The sequence below is a fragment of the Cygnus atratus genome, chromosome 13 (assembly GCF_013377495.2).
Source record: "Cygnus atratus isolate AKBS03 ecotype Queensland, Australia chromosome 13, CAtr_DNAZoo_HiC_assembly, whole genome shotgun sequence".
In the NCBI taxonomy this organism is placed as follows: Eukaryota; Metazoa; Chordata; class Aves; order Anseriformes; family Anatidae; genus Cygnus; species Cygnus atratus.
In genome coordinates, this window is record NC_066374.1 from 19,679,014 (window position 1) to 19,692,229 (window position 13,216).

At 45.0% G+C, this 13,216-nt stretch overlaps 1 protein-coding gene across 2 annotated transcripts in view; it reads left to right on the forward strand.

Annotated features, from left to right (window-relative positions):
* Positions 1–3,144: 3,144 nt before the first annotated feature.
* LOC118245319 (fibronectin type-III domain-containing protein 3a-like) overlaps positions 3,145–13,216 on the forward strand; it is a 45,893-nt gene continuing 35,821 nt past the window's right edge. Inside the window, exons 1-2 of one of the 2 annotated variants that reach the window (XM_035541375.1) lie at positions 3,145–3,365; positions 7,939–8,042. The gene's annotated coding sequence lies outside the window, so the exon portion shown is untranslated. The remainder of the gene's footprint in view (positions 3,366–7,938; positions 8,043–13,216) is intronic. The other variant, XM_035541374.1, reaches the window with a different exon arrangement.

Consider the following 13,216-nt stretch of genomic DNA (forward strand, 5'->3'; position numbering starts at 1 on the left):
CCATTTGTGCTCTCTTCCCTCCCTCCTGACTCATTTCCACTTCTCATTCTGGCTGTTTCTTTTCTCTTTCCTTTTTCTTCCTCCGAATGTTTTCTGATCTTCTGATATTCTGATGATTCTGCTATTTTTAATTCCTTCTTCCCAGGCCCGGATCTACCCCAGACCCAGCAGCATTAGTGTCTGTGCCTCTCTACCTTCTTCTCTAGACAGAAAGGACTGCCTGGGCAATCATTTCCTCAAATTCCAGCTTTTTCTAATCCCCTAGTGACTCGAGATGAGCACTGGTTGCCTTTGTGTGTGAAAGGTGGCATCGCCACTGTCCTTGCACAGTTCTTATGGCTCTCCAGGAATTTCAAAATATAGTTCAATCTCCCTCCCCTTGACTCGATCCATTCTGTCCTGTAATTTTTGACCCATCTAACCATGGCCTTCTTTCCAGGCAGTTTGGTCACTCTCCTACCCATGCCAAATATTTCTTCTGTACAGCTTTGCCATCTGGAACAGCCTGCATGCCTTCAGCCTCGCCGACTGGCCATATAGTTTCTAGTTTCAGCTGAAAAGAATTTTCCTTTACTGTCATCCCATAGCAATCTGAATGTCGGATGTAGGCAGCAAACATTCAGTCATTTATTTTCTGCGGTGTGGGAATAGTTCTCGTACTTGAAGCAATTTCAGTTTTAAAGGAGCCCTGGAGCTTGTGGAATGTGGGCAGTTTTTAGATCTTTCATCCTAAGTCTCACTAGCAACTGGCTACGGTTTCTGTATGCTTTTCCACCAGACATCCTATTTGCTGGAATTGCCAGTGAATACCTTGCTATTACAAAAAATATATTTAGAAGGGAAAATTAAGGGAGAAAAATGATTTTAATGAAAGGCAGGAAGGAAGGGAAAAGGATTTTTCTGAGTGCTTAAATACTGCATTATTACCTACAAAGGAATTCTTGTAATAATCAAAGCTGGGAGGTCCAATAGCCTTCAGTGCAAAGAATGCTCAGCATTCACCCCCAAAAACCTTCTTTATTCTGGATATCAGACATAGTATGCTCGTGATGGGGAATCAGACCTCCGTATATCACACAACACCAGTAGTCATAACTTCTAAGGTTTAGCTGGCAACGAATAAATACTGAGCCTGCAAATTCAAAATAGTCCTTGAATTACTGCCTCGAATTCGAACTTCCAAATCACATCCTGATGGGTCTCTTTCAGAGATCTCCCCAAAGTACAAATATTTCACTTCAGAAATGAAATCCCCGGGGCACTAGATACGCTTCACTGCAGATTAGCTAGAGCCTGTGGAGTTATAAGATTCCTGAGATGGAGTGCTGAAGATTCCAGGAATTCTCTCAAAGGTGAAATGATTAACCAACCTTTCTTTTGTTCCCAGAGCACAACAATGCAGAAAGCAGGTCTGTATTCACTGACTCCTGTGCTAGACTTATCTTCTACCATATCTGAAGTGTTCACAAGCCTTAAAACTGAGTTGGAATTAAAGAATCTCATTTCAGAATTATTTGTGAAATCAAGCTGAATATTAGTGATGAAAGTAAGACATGACTTAGAGCAGCAGCTTATTTTTCCGCTGAATCTTTTTCTGGAGATTTCAATCTATTTAATGGGCATAAATAATTATAAATGTATCTTTGACCACAATAAATCTTGCGATGTGCTGATCCACACTATTCCACAGGGCAAAAGCACTGCTCCTTTTCTGTACCAGAATCAGGCCAGTGGTCACATGTGAGCATTAAAACTTTTGGAAGCAGTAGAAAGAAGAAGAAAATTCAGGGCATAGACCATGACAGAGCTTTTGCCAATTATCTTGTCAGGAGGAAAAGGTTGCCCCTCTTCTCCACCTGGAATTGGCCATTGACCCAGCTACCAAATTTTGCTTTTCAGACCAAAAAGGATAGTGCAATGAGCTGCTCAGATAAAGAAGCTCTCATATATCTTCTGAGCTCAAATAAACAGGGGTGAGGGCACAGACCGCAATGAAAAGGTAACGGGCTCCTTGCAAGAGGCATCTTTTAATGTGCCCACAGAGTTACTCTGCAAGATACCTGCTTTCAGTGCTGCTTACAGCACAATTGACCCCTCTTCTCCCCCAAATGAATGTAAAGGAGCTTCATTCAAAACCTTTAGTGAAGTTTTACTGAAGATCAAATGCAACAGAAGAGAAGGGATAACACTGCAGCAAGTGTCCACCACACGACACAACCTGATGATGATTTGATCTGTACTTTGCTTGCTTTATTTGCAGAGAACATACTCACTATTTTCAGTAGAATTAATTGTGAAGTTATGTTGTTTTGTGGCATTTATTTAACAATACAAGTTATTAGTTATCTGGAAAATGAGCAGAAGCCACCACCTCCGGCCTCCCTTAACACTGCTTGCTTATTTACAAGATGGATAGGAGTTTATTTTGGTCCTGTTCAGCACGGGCTGTCCAGTATGTCACATTAACCACTTCCACTAGTCTCAAGAGAGAAATTCTCTGGCATAAAGGAACAATTTCTTCGATTCATTACAAAACTTCCTATACTCATTAAAAACGTATCTAAGATCCACCCAGGGGTAAGTACGTGGCAGCTCATTTTGAAAGGCGTTTTTTTGTCTGTTATATAATTTGCATCTAAGCCTTGAGCTTAACTTTTCTTCAAAGCTGGCATGACTGGTGGTTTACTTGGGGCTCTTGTAAGAACCTGGCCAACAAATTTATTTAGCACCCGCGCAGACACCGAGCCCAGGCTGCGCCCAAGTGTTCCTTGACCTTTGGTTCGGCTTTAAAACGCCAAAGGGGATTAAAACGCTGCAGGTCGAGGCTTCGGTGCTGCATGTGGCCCGTCCGCTTTGCAGCACGGGGGGTGTGAGGTGTGAAGCCCCATCCCCAACCCCATCCCCATCCCCAACCCTATCGAATCCCCAACCCCATCCCCATCCCATCTCCATTCCCCAACCCCTTCCCCACCCCCAACCCCTTCCCCATCCCTAACCCCATCCCGATCCCTGTCCCAACCCCATCCCCACCCAGGCTCCCCTCCCGGGGGCAGCCCGCTCCCCTCCTGTCCCCCCGCAGGCCTCGCCCTCCCCCCCCCCCCCCCTCGCTGAGGGCCGCGGCCACCTGCGCGCAGCCGCCGCCGCCCCCCCGCGCCGCTTTTGGGAGGCAGCGGGCGGCCGCGGACCTCCGCTCGGCCGGGCCGTGGGTTGCCGCGCCCGCCCGCCCCGCTCCGCTGCCGCTCCCGCCCCTGCCCTGTCCGGCCGGCCGGCGGCGCAGGCGCAGCGGCCGCATTCCATCATGGCGGAGCGCTCCGTTGGCGGGCGGCAGCGGCGCGCCTGAGGCGGGGGCAGCGGCGCCGCGCACGGTCAGTGCTGCCGCGGGGCCCGCGGCTCCGGGGCTCCTGGCTGGGCTCCGGGCCGGCGGCTGCCTGGGCGGGGGCGGCGGGGCTGGGACGGGACGGGACGGAACGGGATGGGATGGGGGAGAGTGGCGGCGGCGGCGGCGGCTCCCCGCCCGGGGCGGCTGCGGTGCGGGGCAGCGGGAGCCTGGGGGCCGGGATGGGGCCGGGGCTGGGCTGCGGGGGGCTCCGGAGTGGCGGTGGCGCTGTTCCCTGGCAGCCCCGGTGCCCCCCGGGTGGGGCGCGGTGTGTTGGGGTGGGCTCCCGGCTCCCCGCGCTCTCCCTTCCCTCCTCGCTCAGCGCCCCCGGCCCGCAGCCCCCCCCCCCCCCTCCCGCCCCGCCCCATCGCGCCCCCTCCCCGTGTGCCCCGGGTCCTTCCCGGGGGCTGAGGGGGCCGCGAGCCGAGGCCGTTTCCCCCCCCCCCCCCCCCCCCGCCGCCCCCCCGCCGTTCTCCCCGCTCGGCCGCCGGAGCCGCTGCCTGCGAATGCCACGTCGCCTTCTGCCTGCGCTGCCTGTTCCCCTTGAGCGAGCCGGCTCCAGACGCCTCCCCCCAGCTCCTGCCGGGCTCGGGCAGGGGGAGGTCAGCGCGGCCTGGGGGGGCCCGGCTGCCCCCCGACCCTCCTTGGGGCACGGTGGAGCTGGGGGACCCCGCTGCGGCTGCTTCTCAGCTCGCCCCATTTACTGCCTCCTGCACGGGGCTCCTGGCTGCGGCCCTACACGGTCGCCTTCTGACTGGGGGAGTCTCTAGGGGTTTGCAGCCCCCAGCCCTAGCAGCCCCTCTCCATGAGCAGCACGCCGTGAAATCTCATTTTGCCGAGCCCTAACGCCTCGCTGGCAGGTGGATTTGCTTCCTTCCCCAGCTGATCCCTCGCTTTTGTGCCTTGTGTTTAAAACTTGCTGCTCAGACCTCTTGTTGGAGCGATGGAAGTTTTCTGCAGGGCTAACGTACGTACGTACTTTGGTAGCTGGGGCTATATTAAGTTTCAGTTTCTATCTATTTTTGGAATAATTTGTCTCTGCTCTGTCCCGTGGCGGTGAGGTTTTCAGCGTTGTCAGTCATCCCGTGCTTCACCTGGTGCCTAGTTGTGAGCATGGACGCAGTGCCACTGCAGCCAAGTTCTTGGATGGTCCGCTGTGCCTGCTGGCGTGCCGATAGCTACGCGCCTATCACCTGTGATTCCTACTGCATCTTTAATTTATTTATCACTACAAAACCTGGTCTGATAGGGAAATACTATCTCAGTCACAGATGGAAAGACTGAGGCACAGAAATATTTATGGCCCAAGGTCACACAGGAAGTATGTGGTGAGGCAGGGAATTGAATCTAGATTTCCTGAGACTCAGATTAGTATTTTAACCAAGGAAGCATCCTCTCTGTATTTTAAGCCAGTAAATTGTCCTTGGAGTTAATAGCCAGCATGAAAGGGAGTACTCTGTGTCTTGTGCGGTATCTTTGTGAGCAAAAAGCAAAATCCGGGTGGCTTCCCACGCTTGCATTCCTTTTTCCTGTTTTATGTAATTTGTACGTGAAAAAGGATAAGGTGGTAGAATAGGAAAGATGTTGACTTCTCAAGACTGTGTGTAATCATGCGTGCTGAAAACCAGCCAGCTATTACGCCGTCCTCTCGTTTAGGTCTTGGTACCTTACCGTGTTCCAAATCCCTGAAAGTTTTGGAATGCTGTTGTTGTCTGGGAATAATTTATTGTTAGCTAGAATCAAATCTCATATTCCGTACAGCTGAGTTGAAAGCAATCTACCGTTCATTGGATCGGAGCTTGTGATTTTTAACGCAGCAGCCCCTGAATAAACAGAAATTGTGTTGACTGTCTTAGACGTCTCCTGGAGCAAGCTATTACAAGTCGTTCGTTCACTTGTAGGCTCGGTGCTGCTGCACCGGGTTGTTGAAAAACTTGGCCTTAACTGTAATTATTCCATTTCGTTGTCAGAGCGCTGCTTAATTTCAACTTCTCGGGTTCTTTATCTGCACAGATACATACTACGAGCTGTTTTCATTCCCGTTATGTAAGGATCGCTTATTTGTGTTTGTGAAGTTCCCTAGTTAATTTCACTGGAGTGTTTTAGATGCCAACAGTTTTGAAGAATCGAATGGTTTAAACCCGTAATTCCTGGCGTGTTCACCTTTAGAGAGAATAAAGATAACTTTGCCTACACAAATCTGTTTCCTGCCACAGCCCTTGATCACAAACTGCATCTTTCTTTGATGTTGTACAGAAACCAAATTTGCAACAAAGTTGAATATAAATGCTCTATATAACACTTTTAACGGTCTTTTGTTTGGGTGTTTTTCGGAGGCTAGCATTTGCATCGAGTTGACAGTGTGGGCTGTCACACCCATACCAGCGCTCTTTCATCTTTTATATTTATTTTTAGAAAAGGTTTGGTGGGTCCTTAAAAAGAGGATTTCATGTGTACTGTGCAGACAGTAAAAATTCTAGTGCTGTGCTCGCGAGAGCGCCTGACCTTGGCACCCCCCGGAGTCTGGTACGCTGGGGCTGTGTAGGTATTTGAAGACCCATTTGTACACCCACTATTAAAAATGGTTTGGAATCCCTTCGGATGAACTTCACGCAAATTTAAATGCGCATTCAAGGTTGGAAGACTGAAGCCAGGGCTTTTATTTGATGACCTGCCATTTCTCCCGCTTTGAAGACTTCTCGTCAAACCGTAGAAGTGCACTTGTGGCTTTTAAGAAAATACACAGCTGGGAAGGCATTCCTACAATATTTCACGACTTTGATGCAGAGTACTGTAAGAATGCTTTCCTTAGTTATATATTGTCTTGTTTGCCTGTCATCATTTTATGTGGACAGAGAAGAATTTTAAATTTACCTCTGAAAGCAGATGAGAAAACCCCACCGTTAGCTGTACTGCAACGGTCAAGAGAGTAGAGGTAAAAAATAGTATTTCTCGCTTCTAACTTTGGTACGTCTCAAAATGATCCAGCCTGAACTATTGGTATTCAAAATTGTGGTTGCTCGCTGCTCCAGTTTCAAGGCTGGTGAATACCGGAGAAGTAACCTTTTCATTTTTTCACCTGTTTTTAGCAAGTTGTCATGAAGCTTACCAAGGTCAAGATGGTTAGTTTTCAGCTGTTATCTTTGCTGCAAGCCAGACCTTAACTGAAAAGTTTTGGATTCCTGAGTGAGGAGCGCACACTGAACCCTTTATTGCATTCTTGAAGAGCTTATTGTAAAAGCAGCGATAATTTATTCTTTCAGTGGTGCTAACACAATCCTTTCTGTGTATTGACCAGCAAAGACAGACCACTGGCTCAGCGCCCTTAGTCCGTTTCAATCTTAATGTAAATCTGCTATTGTTCCGAATATCTTGATTGATGTGCAAAAATGCCTCCGTTTGCGCAGGATTCACTTTCCAGCACCGGGGCCCGATGCTTTATATCTTTTCGTCCATGTCTCGTTAAAAGTAGTTCAGGAGGACACGATGAGGCTGCGACTTGGGCAACATCTGCGGCTTCGCGACAGTATCACCTTTCTGGTGGGAGCGACAATGGATCTGCTGTGTTTGCAGGAGGAAGCTGCGGGAGCCGTGGCTGGCTCGGTGCAAAGTTAGCCAGCGTAGTCTGAACTACTTCAATGAGCTCCGGGGGCACTGATTTCTTACTGAAGTCTGGTAAAGCTGCAGGACACACAGGCCTGTGCCACAGCTTTAGAAAAAACATACCGTGAACTGACAAATATTTGTCAGACTCACTAAATTTGGAGACCCAAAACGGTGCAATTCACGTTCCTCAGTGGGCAAACGGTTTAGGAACTGGAGTTTGGTACTCAACCCAGTGCCACGAGAGAGCTGATGATTTTTACACCATTAAGTGTAAAATCTTGAATGGCGTTGGTGACTGCTGAAGCCATCCAGTCATTACCTGCTCCTGGTGGCGCAACTTTAGTGGAACGGTTTCTAGAATAAAGCCGTGCTGCACCGTAACAGTAAACTGTGACCGTATTTTCCGGATTGTACAATTAATCAGTTTTCAGTGTACCCTATCAGAGGGTAAATATGTTCCTGGTAATTTCAATTTGGACAAATCTGCATACTGTTTGGAAATTGACTCTCTCCCCCGCCCCCATTATTGTCATATAGAGGAACAGAGCATTGAGCAAACACCTAAGTAAATACACTCACTGGCCACAGAACGCGCTTCATACGGGAAGCATCATCGTTGCATTCAAGTTCCTTCTCACGGATTAGATCATAGTGTAAGCAGTGGAGTGTCTTTGGCTAATATGGCATTAAATGTATGTGCAATATGTTTACACAGTTGTCAGGTTTTGCATTCTGTACACAGAAAGGCTGTGAAAGGTCTTTTGGTTCTTTCACAGCGGAGTCTTCCTTGAGTTTTATTTGCAGAATATAGTGGAGTTGATCATTGGCTGTTCGCTGATAGCTTTTGCTCTTTTGTTCAACCTTGTTTTCTGCATGGTTTTCTTTTCTCTCCTTAAGACTTTGTGCTTGCCAGTTGCTAAAAAGAAAATTACTATTACATTTTTTCTTGTCTACAGAAAGAAGACTGAAGGACAGTACAGCACCTTGTTCATACTACAGCAGGCACTGACCGTGTACCATTCATCAGCAGGAGCGATTTCAAGACAGGAGAGTGACAACGGTAATTAGACATCATTTACTATTCTCCCAGATTTTATGAGGCATTTTTTTTTTCCTGTAAGTCATTTTAAGGTGAAACAATGTACAAGTATTGGATAGACTTTTAGGCTTAGGGGCTGAGGACTTTTTTTTTCCTTCTTTGGTTCCCCCCCCCCCCCCCCCTTTTCTTTTTTTTATAGAAATTACTGGGTAACATTATCAAAGAAAAAATGAGTTAGGGAAGGAAGAACTGATAGAGTTCTTGAGGTAAGAAGAGGCTCAGTATTTCCACATAAGCGTTATTGATTTTATAATGTAGCAACCTTATCTTTATTTTGGCATTAATCTCACACTCCTTCCCCCAGATGGAATTTTTGTCTTAATGAGACTTGCATAATTGGCCTTTGTATAAAGAAAGTAAATTCTGTTTTTAGCAAAAGGCATTTCCTGTATAGAAAACAGTTCAAATGAGTGGTTCTTACTGATAAGTGACCAACTGGATGGCATTACTTAGATACATTGAGTTTAGTTGGAGCTCATGAAATTGAGCTGTTTGGTCATGGAATAGATCAAGTCATGGAATTGATCTGTCTGTTAAAAAAAAAAAAAAAAGGCAGAAAACTGCCATCAGTACGATGTGCATGTTTTTTTATTGAGACCAAGAACTCCACAACTTGCTTATTTTTTTAATGAAGGTTCCTGTGAATTATATTCTCTCTTACAAAACAGTAAGGCCCTTACTAAACCATGGCAATTGCTTTCTTAAAAAAAAAAAAAAAAAAAAGCCAGAAGTAAAGACAAGTTTTCGAAGCTGTTGGCTAAACAGTGTATTTTATGTGGAAAGAGAATAAGCAGCTCCTGTATAAAATACTTATGGGGGGGGGAAAAAAATCACCTTTTTAATGTAAAGATGCAAAGCAGTTTTTTAATTTTGTAAAGAATTGAAGTATGTCCTGAAGGCCATAATCACGTTTTTCTAAAAAGAACTTCTGCTTATAATGCAAAAGTGCCTGTTGCAAGGGTGGAGGTCTGATCTTTAAGTCATGTATGTGAATTCATGTATCACTATTTGCAAGTTAGAAGAGCGCATTTGTTAATATTTATCAGAATGGCTATCCATCCATCCTGCACAACCATCACGTAGTCATTAATTAGCCCTATCCTTTGAAAAACTTTTGATTGCGTTTGTGATGTTGGCTGCCATGTAGCTTACAACAGGGTGAAATTGCATTTTTGTGTTGAGTCAAATCAACGTAGAATAGTGTGTGATAGCAAATACATCATTAAATACAAAACAAATCTTTGGTGAAAAGTTAAGTGCCTTGTGAGCAAATGGATTTTTTTCACAAGATGTGATAAAATAGCGTGGTCACTTTTTTAATATTACTTTATAGTCTTCTGGAGTTGAATGTGTATTTTGGGAGAAAACAGTCTAACCAGTGAAATACATGCTTCATCTCAATTTATAAGCATTTTTCTCAACTGTTTAAAATCTTCTAGTAAATATCTTCAACATTGATACCTCTTTAATGGGGATCAGTTGGTCTCAGTTCTGCTTTGTGAGGTCTTAGTCTTCCAAATGAGGGGCAGTGTCGTGTGCCCTTAATATATAACTTCAATTAGGATGATCATACCACAGTTAGTTGAAGGAATAAAGACAGCCTTTTAATATTCCCATAGATTTGCAAATATCTATATAAAAAAAAATCAGTATTTGATTGCACCTCCAAACTTGTTGCAGCTCAACCAATAAATCCAGGTACAGAAGCAGATGACTTTAGTGTATTGCCATGCATCAGGTGAACTGTGTTAGATCATTTTATGCATGCTCCTGGCCTGTCACGAATGCTGGGTGAAGTGTTGTTTAAGACTTGCTTATGATCTCATACTTGCATTTTGTCTTGCATTTTCTGTGAGCTAAAAAAAATGCACACATTCTGTTACCATGAGACTGCTCAGATGTGGTAATTTAAGTAATTTATTGGTGTGTTTTTAGCCCTTGGTTTAAGTATAATCTGTTTTAACAGATTACACTAACATCTGTTAACATTATTAACATCTGTTTTATTTTATTATTTATTATTTATTTATATTAACACCTGTTTTAATTTGATCTGCTGGGCAGCTAAAGCATTACATCCTGAGCCTCTTCTCATATTGTGCAAGTAAGCCTTCAGTTGTGCAAGTAGGCCTTCAGTTTGTGTATCAAAAAACTTTTTCTTTGCTTGAAGGTTGCATAATCTTAAAATTGTAAAAATGCTTTGTTTTCACTGTATCATTGTTCTTGGGTTTGAAGACATATTTTGTAAGAGTTCTTAAATTCAAAAAGCTTGTTTGTATCAATCCATCGATAGGTTGCGTCAAGAACATTTCTGATTTCCAGAAGCAGATTGAATCAGAGCTAGTGGAAAACCAGCCTATGCTCTCCTTAGTGCCTACAGAAACCTGCTTGTTATTACTTTTGTGAAGTCCTGATTTTCCTTCACTTCTGTTGGATTAGACAACAGCTGACCGATCTGACCGGTCTCGTGGTAGAGAGCCTTTCCTGGAAATGGGGTTGTTGCTGTTGTTTTTAATAATCTGAATGATTGCTTCCTCTCAGTCAAGTTTTAAAAAAAAAGTTCAAGGTTTGGATTGTGTTTGTATTGCGCCGGCCGTAGCAGCTTTGTGTGTCTGCCATCCCACGCTGTTCCCTAGGTTAGTTCAGGATGGGTATTACGTGGGTCAGGCACTGGAAGGGCCTGAGCTTTGGTGCTGTAACCGAAGGAGGTTTCGTTGGCTCGGGACGCTGACTTCCCTGTCTGCATGCAGCACGGCGTGGCGTGTTTGATGTCTGGAAATGTGTTGTATGGGACCAAGTAGGTCAGCCGTGCTCAGGGTGCGCTTCGCTAGCTGGTCCTCCGCCAGCCCTCATTTGAAGATTAAAGAAAAGCTTTTAGAAGTACCTGGGTATTTATTCCTCGCTGTGAGTTAGGGATTCCTCCCTGAACAGAGGAGGCTTAGGTGAGCAAGGTGCTGTGCAATATTTATGTTCCTCTTGTGGCAGAGCTGTCTGTACGTACAATAGCTATTGCTTTGGATTTTTTCTGTTCTTTGAAACAACGCTTCTTCCCCTGAAAATAAAGAAGATTGATAAATATAATGTTTCTTCTGGAGGGGAAAACGTTACTGTAAAAAGGGATTCAACTTCACGTTCCACTTCAAGACCGAATATGTCCCACGAGGAAGAACCGCACTTGGTTATCCAGGTACTTAACCTGAATTTCAGAATCTCAGCATATGCAGCTCCTGTAGAAACTTGCATTTCCCATCTCGTAAATCTTGGCACCATTTTAAACATTTTGCTTCATCTGTTCAGTTCTGCAGTTACTTAAAGCTGTAAACACAGCTACCTTGGGGGGGACTGATGGTTTCTCTGTGGCTCTTACTGCTTATCATCAAGGTGTGGAACAGTTTCTCCTGTTTTCAGGTACATAATAGGGCCTGTGCTTTTAAGAGTGTACTGTTGTCTTTCTACAGCTGTGTGTATTTTTTTTCAGAGAAGTGCCATATTAATTTTCCAGCTGTTCTTTACCACTGGTAACATTATGACCGCACCGTGAGTCCTGTACGGATGCTGTCATTACTTTTGTTCCCTTTTTAGGGTTTTCATTTCTCATGGTGTTTTTTTAATCAAATTTTCATTTCAAAGACATGCTCTACTTCTTGTGACTCTGATCAGAAGTTTTCCTGGCTCATGCATTTGTTTTTCAGTGGACCATGTTGTATGCTACTTCCATAACTCTAAAGTCACTTAGACGTTTGGGTATAGCGTTTCAGTGGTCGGTTGTTAATAGGTAAATAAACTGGTTTGCATCAGGGCCTGAACAACCTGACCAATGTTTTGAAATTGAGGGGACACAGTTTCACATTTAGAAAATTATGTTATTATGTTGCAGTTATTAGAGGCTTTTTCACATAAGCCTGAAAATGTCATGCTTTGTTCAGCTTCGGGGCGTTAAAACGAGCAGCTTAGCTTCTGCCAGAACATCTCATCTTCCCGGCCAGTGGAAAGCAGCAGTCAGTTTTGCTTCTGACTTCAGTTGTTTGTTGTTTTTTTTAACTGCACAGATACAGCTGAAAAATATCTGAATCCCGTTCCTTTCTTGAAGTTGGAATAAGAATGAAATGCTTTACGGGCTCTGTCCTTGAGCACTTCTGGGAGCAGGAGTGGGACCTTTCAGGAACTCCTGGCTTTCGTTTGACGGGGCTGGCCACTTCGGAAGCAGCACAAAAGTGCTTAGGATATGAGCCTGCTTTGCTGGCGATAAGATAGAAAATGTAAACCAACTAAAACAGTAAAGGAAAATACCTAAAAGCAGTGCAGTGTTTGCCTCATAGAAACTGTAAACGCAAACTCGATAGGCCTCAAAAATCAATAATTAGGAAAATTATAGCATGATCAATGAGCATATTGTTAAATAACAGTCAAATCAAGTCAAATCTAATACATTGTGAGTGTCGGCAGGTACTTTCTCCTGTGGTGGCAGTTCGTAATGGTGGGGTTTGTCTCCTGGAGAGCAGCTGGGGGCTCTGCCCGCAGTGGGACGGGGCTGTGGCCCTGTAGGGTGAGCGCTGCCCTTCAGGTGCTTTTGCTTTCTTTCCTTCATGGAACAGGGGGCTCTGAAATCTTAAGACATGAAGATCAGGATATAAAGCAGTCGGTTGTATAGTTTTTATTAGAGGGTGGAGGGAAGCATTTTTTTTTTTATTGCTTTCCTGGCACTGTTGCATCAGGAACCTGATCCGGATTGTTAAGGGAGGATGAAAATTGATCCTGTCACTCGTGGCAGAGTTCCCATGTGTCTTGGTCTGCTGTATCTGCTGTTTCTCTGGTTTTAGGGAGGGTTTTTTTTTGGTGGCTGTGACATGAGGACTCCCCATATAATATTAATATGATCTTAATATTCCTTCAGTGATGATTTCTGTGGGCAGTCAGGTCTTAGAGTACCCTGAGAGGTGGGCATTAATACTTAACTTAATTATTGTTAGCAAAAAAAAAAGTGTCCCCTAATTTGCTGATTGCCTTTTCTCCCCTGCTCTCATACAGAGCATTTACACCTTGAGCTTCCCCCCTCCATGGGTCCTTCTTGTCAGTGGTCGCAGGAGCCAGCTGGCTTTCTGCAGCTTTTGGGATGCTGCTCGCGGTCCTTCTGG